Source organism: Larus michahellis, unplaced genomic scaffold, assembly GCF_964199755.1.
Source record: "Larus michahellis unplaced genomic scaffold, bLarMic1.1 SCAFFOLD_26, whole genome shotgun sequence".
Taxonomy (NCBI): Eukaryota; Metazoa; Chordata; class Aves; order Charadriiformes; family Laridae; genus Larus; species Larus michahellis.
In genome coordinates this window covers 746164-753700 of record NW_027436225.1, presented here as the reverse complement: position 1 = coordinate 753700, position 7537 = coordinate 746164, and positions in this window count along the sequence as shown.

Below are 7537 nucleotides of genomic sequence, written 5' to 3'. Positions count from 1 at the left end.
CCATGCCCGAAGAGCCAGGAGGGAAAGCCGTGCCTCGTTGGAAAGCTCTTTGGCAGCCGCTCGCGTGGCCCCACAGCCCATGGGGCTGCGGGCTTTGCGGCGGCCGTCAGCCTCGGCGCCACCGGCGCCCACCTGGCGCCGCTGCGCCAGCCCCCGAAGCATTTTCCGGTAGGGCCGCGGCTCTGGCCACAGCTCCCACGCCCAAAGAGCCAGGAGGGAAAGCCGTGCCTCGTTGGAAAGCTCTTTGGAAGCCGCTCGCGTGGCCCCACAGCCCATGGGGCTGCGGGCTTTGCGGCGGCCGTCAGCCTCGGCGCCACCGGCGCCCACCTGGCGCCGCCGCGCCAGCCCCCGAAGCATTTTCCGGTAGGGCCGCGTCTCTGGCCACAGCTCCCACGCCCAAAGAGCCAGGAGGGAAAGCCATGCCTCGTTGGAAAGCTCTTTGGCAGCCGCTCGCGTGGCCCCACAGCCCGTGGGGCTGCGGGCTTTGCGGCGGCCGTCAGCCTCGGCGCCACCGGCGCCCACGTGACGCCGCCGCGCCAGCCCCCGAAGCATTTTCCGGTAGGGCCGCGTCTCTGGCCACAGCTCCCACGCCCGAAGAGCCAGGAGGGAAAGCCGTGCCTCGTTGGAAAGCTCTTTGGCAGCCGCTCGCGTGGCCCCACAGCCCGTGGGGCTGCGGGCTTTGCGGCGGCCGTCAGCCTCGGCGCCACCGGCGCCCACCTGGCGCCGCCGCGCCAAGCTGCGAAGCATTTTCCGGTAGGGCCACGGCTCTGGCCACAGCTCCCACGCCCGAAGAGCCAGGAGGGAATGCCGTGCCTCGTTGGAAAGCTCTTTGGCAGCCGCTCGCGTGGCCACACAGCCCGTGGGGCTGCGGGCTTTGCGGCAGCCGTCAGCCTCGGCGCCACCGGCGCCCACCTGGCGCCGCCGCGCCAGCCCCCGAAGCATTTTCCGGTAGGGCCGCGTCTCTGGCCACAGCTCCCACGCCCGAAGAGCCAGGAGGGAAAGCCGTGCCTCGTTGGAAAGCTCTTTGGCAGCCGCTCGCGTGGCCCCACAGCCCGTGGGGCTGCGGGCTTTCCGGCGGCCGTCAGCCTCGGCGCCACCGGCGCCCACCTGGCGCCGCCGCGCCAGCCCAAAAAGCATTTTCCGGTAGGGCCGCGTCTCTGGCCACAGCTCCCACGCCCGAAGAGCCAGGAGGGAAAGCCGTGCCTCGTTGGAAAGCTCTTTGGCAGCCACTCACGTGGCCCCACAGCCCGTGGGGCTGCGGGCTTTGCGGCGGCCGTCAGCCTCGGTGCCACCGGCGCCCACCTGGCGCCCCCGCGCCAGCCTGTGAATCATTTTCCGGTAGGGCCGCGTCTCTGGCCACAGCTCCCACGCCCGAAGAGCCAGGAGGGAAAGCCTTGCCTCGTTGGAAAGCTCTTTGGCAGCCGCTCGCGTGGCCCCACAGGCCGTGGGGCTGCGGGCTTTGCGGCGGCCGTCAGCCTCGGCGCCACCGGCGCCCATGTGGCGCCGCCGTTCCAGCCCCCGAAGCATTTTCCGGTAGGGCCGCGTCTCTGGCCACAGCTCCAACGCCCAAAGAGCCAGGAGGGAAAGCCGTGCCTCATTGGAAAGCTCTTTGGCAGCCGCTCGCATGGCCCCACAGCCCGTGGGGCTGCGGGCTTTGCGGCGGCCGTCAGCCTCGGCGCCACCGGCGCCCACCTGGCGCCGCCGCGCCATCCTGAGAAGCATTTTCCGGTAGGGCCGCGGCTCTGGCCACAGCTCCCACGCCCGAAGAGCCAGGAGGGAAAGCCGTGCCTCGTTGGAAAGCTCTTTGGCAGCCGCTCGCGTGGCCCCACAGCCCGTGGGGCTGCGGGCTTTGCGGCGGCCGTCAGCCTCGGCGCCACCGGGCCCACCTGGTGCCGCCGCATCAGCCTGCGAAGCATTTTCCAGTAGGGCCGCGTCTCTGGCCACAGCTCCCACGCCCGAAGAGCCAGGAGGGAAAGCCGTGCCTCGTTGGAAAGCTCTTTGGCAGCCACTCACGTGGCCCCACAGCCCGTGGGGCTGCGGGCTTTGCGGCGGCCGTCAGCCTCGGTGCCACCGGCGCCCACCTGGCGCCCCCGCGCCAGCCTGTGAATCATTTTCCGGTAGGGCCGCGGCTCTGGCCACAGCTCCCACGCCCGAAGAGCCAGGAGGGAAAGCCGTGCCTCGTTGGAAAGCTCTTTGGCAGCCGCTCGCGTGGCCCCACAGCCCGTGGGGCTGCGGGCTTTGCGGCGGCCGTCAGCCTCGGCGCCACCGGCGCCCATGTGGCGCCGCCGTTCCAGCCCCCGAAGCATTTTCCGGTAGGGCCGCGTCTCTGGCCACAGCTCCAACGCCCGAAGAGCCAGGAGGGAAAGCCATGCCTCATTGGAAAGCTCTTTGGCAGCCGCTCGCATGGCCCCACAGCCCGTGGGGCTGCGGGCTTTGCGGCGGCCGTCAGCCTCGGCACCACCGGCGCCCACGTGGCGCCGCCGCGCCATCCTGCGAAGCATTTTCCGGTAGGGCCGCGGCTCTGGCCACAGCTCGCACGCCCGAAGAGCCAGGAGGGAAAGCCGTGCCTCGTTGGAAAGCTCTTTGGCAGCCGCTCGCGTGGCCCCACAGCCCGTGGGGCTGCGGGCTTTGCGGCGGCCGTCAGCCTCGGCGCCACCGGCGCCCATGTGGCGCCGCCGTTCCAGCCCCCGAAGCATTTTCCGGTAGGGCCGCGTCTCTGGCCACAGCTCCAACGCCCAAAGAGCCAGGAGGGAAAGCCGTGCCTCATTGGAAAGCTCTTTGGCAGCCGCTCGCATGGCCCCACAGCCCGTGGGGCTGCGGGCTTTGCGGCGGCCGTCAGCCTCGGCGCCACCGGCGCCCACCTGGCGCCGCCGCGCCAGCCCCTGAAGCATTTTCCGGTAGGGCCGCGGCTCTGGCCACAGCTCCCACGCCCGAAGAGCCAGGAGGGAAAGCCGTGCCTCGTTGGAAAGCTCTTTGGCAGCCGCTCGCGTGGCCCCACAGCCCGTGGGGCTGCGGGCTTTGCGGCGGCCGTCAGCCTCGGCGCCACCGGGCCCACCTGGTGCCGCCGCATCAGCCTGCGAAGCATTTTCCAGTAGGGCCGCGTCTCTGGCCACAGCTCCCACGCCCGAAGAGCCAGGAGGGAAAGCCGTGCCTCGTTGGAAAGCTCTTTGGCAGCCACTCACGTGGCCCCACAGCCCGTGGGGCTGCGGGCTTTGCGGCGGCCGTCAGCCTCGGTGCCACCGGCGCCCACCTGGCGCCCCCGCGCCAGCCTGTGAATCATTTTCCGGTAGGGCCGCGGCTCTGGCCACAGCTCCCACGCCCGAAGAGCCAGGAGGGAAAGCCGTGCCTCGTTGGAAAGCTCTTTGGCAGCCGCTCGCGTGGCCCCACAGCCCGTGGGGCTGCGGGCTTTGCGGCGGCCGTCAGCCTCGGCGCCACCGGCGCCCATGTGGCGCCGCCGTTCCAGCCCCCGAAGCATTTTCCGGTAGGGCCGCGTCTCTGGCCACAGCTCCCACGCCCGAAGAGCCAGGAGGGAAAGCCGTGCCTCGTTGGAAAGCTCTTTGGCAGCCGCTCGCGTGGCCCCACAGCCCGTGGGGCTGCGGGCTTTGCGGCGGCCGTCAGCCTCGGCGCCACCGGCGCCCACCTGGCGCCGCCGCGCCAAGCTGCGAAGCATTTTCCGGTAGGGCCACGGCTCTGGCCACAGCTCCCACGCCCGAAGAGCCAGGAGGGAATGCCGTGCCTCGTTGGAAAGCTCTTTGGCAGCCGCTCGCGTGGCCACACAGCCCGTGGGGCTGCGGGCTTTGCGGCAGCCGTCAGCCTCGGCGCCACCGGCGCCCACCTGGCGCCGCCGCGCCAGCCCCCGAAGCATTTTCCGGTAGGGCCGCGTCTCTGGCCACAGCTCCCACGCCCGAAGAGCCAGGAGGGAAAGCCGTGCCTCGTTGGAAAGCTCTTTGGCAGCCGCTCGCGTGGCCCCACAGCCCGTGGGGCTGCGGGCTTTGCGGCGGCCGTCAGCCTCGGCGCCACCGGCGCCCACCTGGCGCCGCCGCGCCAGCCCAAAAAGCATTTTCCGGTAGGGCCGCGTCTCTGGCCACAGCTCCCACGCCCGAAGAGCCAGGAGGGAAAGCCATGCCTCGTTGGAAAGCTCTTTGGCAGCCGCTCGCGTGGCCCCACAGCCCGTGGGGCTGCGGGCTTTGCGGCGGCCGTCAGCCTCGGCGCCACCGGCGCCCACCTGGCGCCGCCGCGCCAGCCCCCGAAGCATTTTCCGGTAGGGCCGCGTCTCTGGCCACAGCTCCCACGCCCGAAGAGCCAGGAGGGAAAGCCGTGCCTCGTTGGAAAGCTCTTTGGCAGCCGCTCGCGTGGCCCCACAGCCCGTGGGGCTGCGGGCTTTCCGGCGGCCGTCAGCCTCGGCGCCACCGGCGCCCACCTGGCGCCGCCGCGCCAGCCCAAAAAGCATTTTCCGGTAGGGCCGCGTCTCTGGCCACAGCTCCCACGCCCGAAGAGCCAGGAGGGAAAGCCATGCCTCGTTGGAAAGCTCTTTGGCAGCCGCTCGCGTGGCCCCACAGCCCGTGGGGCTGCGGGCTTTGCGGCGGCCGTCAGCCTCGGCGCCACCGGCGCCCACGTGACGCCGCCGCGCCAGCCCCCGAAGCATTTTCCGGTAGGGCCGCGTCTCTGGCCACAGCTCCCACGCCCGAAGAGCCAGGAGGGAAAGCCGTGCCTCGTTGGAAAGCTCTTTGGCAGCCGCTCGCGTGGCCCCACAGCCCGTGGGGCTGCGGGCTTTGCGGCGGCCGTCAGCCTCGGCGCCACCGGCGCCCACCTGGCGCCGCCGCGCCAAGCTGCGAAGCATTTTCCGGTAGGGCCACGGCTCTGGCCACAGCTCCCACGCCCGAAGAGCCAGGAGGGAATGCCGTGCCTCGTTGGAAAGCTCTTTGGCAGCCGCTCGCGTGGCCACACAGCCCGTGGGGCTGCGGGCTTTGCGGCAGCCGTCAGCCTCGGCGCCACCGGCGCCCACCTGGCGCCGCCGCGCCAGCCCAAAAAGCATTTTCCCGTAGGGCCGCGTCTCTGGCCACAGCTCCCACGCCCGAAGAGCCAGGAGGGAAAGCCGTGCCTCGTTGGAAAGCTCTTTGGCAGCCGCTCGCGTGGCCACACAGCCCGTGGGGCTGCGGGCTTTCCGGCGGCCGTCAGCCTCGGCGCCACCGGCGCCCACCTGGCGCCGCCGCGCCAGCCCAAAAAGCATTTTCCGGTAGGGCCGCGTCTCTGGCCACAGCTCCCACGCCCGAAGAGCCAGGAGGGAAAGCCGTGCCTCGTTGGAAAGCTCTTTGGCAGCCGCTCGCGTGGCCCCACAGCCCGTGGGGCTGCGGGCTTTCCGGCGGCCGTCAGCCTCGGTGCCACTGGCGCCCACGTGGCGCCGCCGCGCCAGCCCCCGAAGCATTTTCCGGTAGGGCCGCGGCTCTGGCCACAGCTCCCACACCCGAAGAGCCAGGAGGGAAAGCCGTGCCTCGTTGGAAAGCTCTTTGGCAGCCGCTCGCGTGGACCCACAGCCCGTGGGGCTGCGGGCTTTGCGGCGGCCGTCAGCCTCGGCGCCACCGGCGCCCACCTGGCGCCGCCGCGCCAGCCCCTTAAGCATTTCCCGGTAGGGCCGCGTCTCTGGCCACAGCTCCCACGCCCGAAGAGCCAGGAGGGAAAGCCGCGCCTCGTTGGAAAGCTCTTTGGCAGCCGCTCGCGTGGCCCCACAGCCCGTGGGGCTGCGGGCTTTGCGGCGGCCGTCAGCCTCGGCGCCACCGGCGCCCACCTGGCGCCGCCGCGCCAGCCCCCGAAGCATTTTCCGGTAGGGCCGCGTCTCTGGCCACAGCTCCCACGCCCGAAGAGCCAGGAGGGAAAGCCGTGCCTCATTGGAAAGCTCTTTGGAAGAGGCTCGCGTGGCCCCACAGCCCGTGGGGCTGCGGGCTTTGCGGCGGCCGTCAGCCTCGGCGCCACCGGCGCCCACCTGGCGCCGCCGCGCCAGCCCCCGAAGCATTTTCTTGTTGGGCCGCGGCTCTGGCCACAGCTCCCACGCCCGAAGAGCCAGGAGGGAAAGCCATGCCTCGTTGGAAAGCTCTTTGGCAGCCGCTCGCGTGGCCCCACACCCCGTGGGGCTGCGGGCTTTGCGGCGGCCGTCAGCCTCGGCGCCACCGGCGCCCACCTGGCGCCGCCGCACCAGCCCCGGAAGCATTTTCCGGAAGGGCCGCGTCTCTGGCCACAGCTCCCACGCCCGAAGAGCTAGGAGGGAAAGCCGTGCCTCGTTAGAAAGCTCTTTGGCAGCCGCTCGCGTGGCCCCACAGCCCGTGGGGCTGCGGGCTTTGCGGCGGCCGTCAGCCTCGGCGCCACCGGCACCCACCTGGCGCCGCCGCGCCAGCCCCCGAAGCATTTTCCGGTAGGGCCGCGTCTCTGGCCACAGCTCCCACGCCCGAAGAGCCAGGAGGGAAAGCCGTGCCTCGTTGGAAAGCTCTTTGGCAGCCGCTCGCGTGGCCCCACAGCCCGTGGGGCTGCGGGCTTTGCGGCGGCCGTCAGCCTCGGCGCCACCGGCGCCCACCTGGCGCCGCTGCGCCAGCCCCCGAAGCATTTTCCGGTAGGGCCGCGTCTCTGGCCACAGCTCCCACGCCCGAAGAGCCAGGAGGGAAAGCCGTGCCTCGTTGGAAAGCTCTTTGGCAGCCGCTCGCGTGGCCCCACAGCCCATGGGGCTGCGGGCTTTGTGGCGGCCGTCAGCCTCGGCGCCACCGGCGCCCACCTGGCGCCGCCGCGCCAACCCCCGAAGCATTTTCCGGTAGGGCCGCGTCTCTGGCCACAGCTCCCACACCCGAAGAGCCAGGAGGGAAAGCCGTGCCTCGTTGGAAAGCTCTTTGGCAGCCGCTCGCGTGGCCCCACAGCCCGTGGGGCTGCGGGCTTTGCGGCGGCCGTCAGCCTCAGCGCCACCGGCGCCCACCTGGCGCCGCCGCGCCAGCCCCCGAAGCATTTTCCGGTAGGGCCGCGTCTCTGGCCACAGCTCCCACGCCCGAAGAGCCAGGAGGGAAAGCCGTGCCTCGTTGGAAAGCTCTTTGGCAGCCGCTCGCGTGGCCCCACAGCCCGTGGGGCTGTGGGCTTTGCGGCGGCCGTCAGACTCGGCGCCACCGGCGCCCACCTGGCGCCGCCGCGCCAGCCCCCGAAGCATTTTCCGGTAGGGCCGCGTCTCTGGCCACAGCTCCCACGCCCGAAGAGCCAGGAGGGAAAGCCGTGCCTCGTTGGAAAGCTCTTTGGCAGCCGCTCGCGTGGCCCCACAGCCCGTGGGGCTGTGGGCGTTGCGGCGGCCGTCAGACTCGGCGCCATCGGCGCCCACCTGGCGCCGCCGCGCCAGCCCCCGAAGCATTTTCCGGTAGGGCCGCGTCTCTGGCCACAGCTCCCACGCCCGAAGAGCCAGGAGGGAAAGCCGTGCCTCGTTGGAAAGCTCTTTGGCAGCCGCTCGCGTGGCCCCACAGCCCGTGGGGCTGTGGGCGTTGCGGCGGCCGTCAGCCTCGGCGCCACCGGCGCC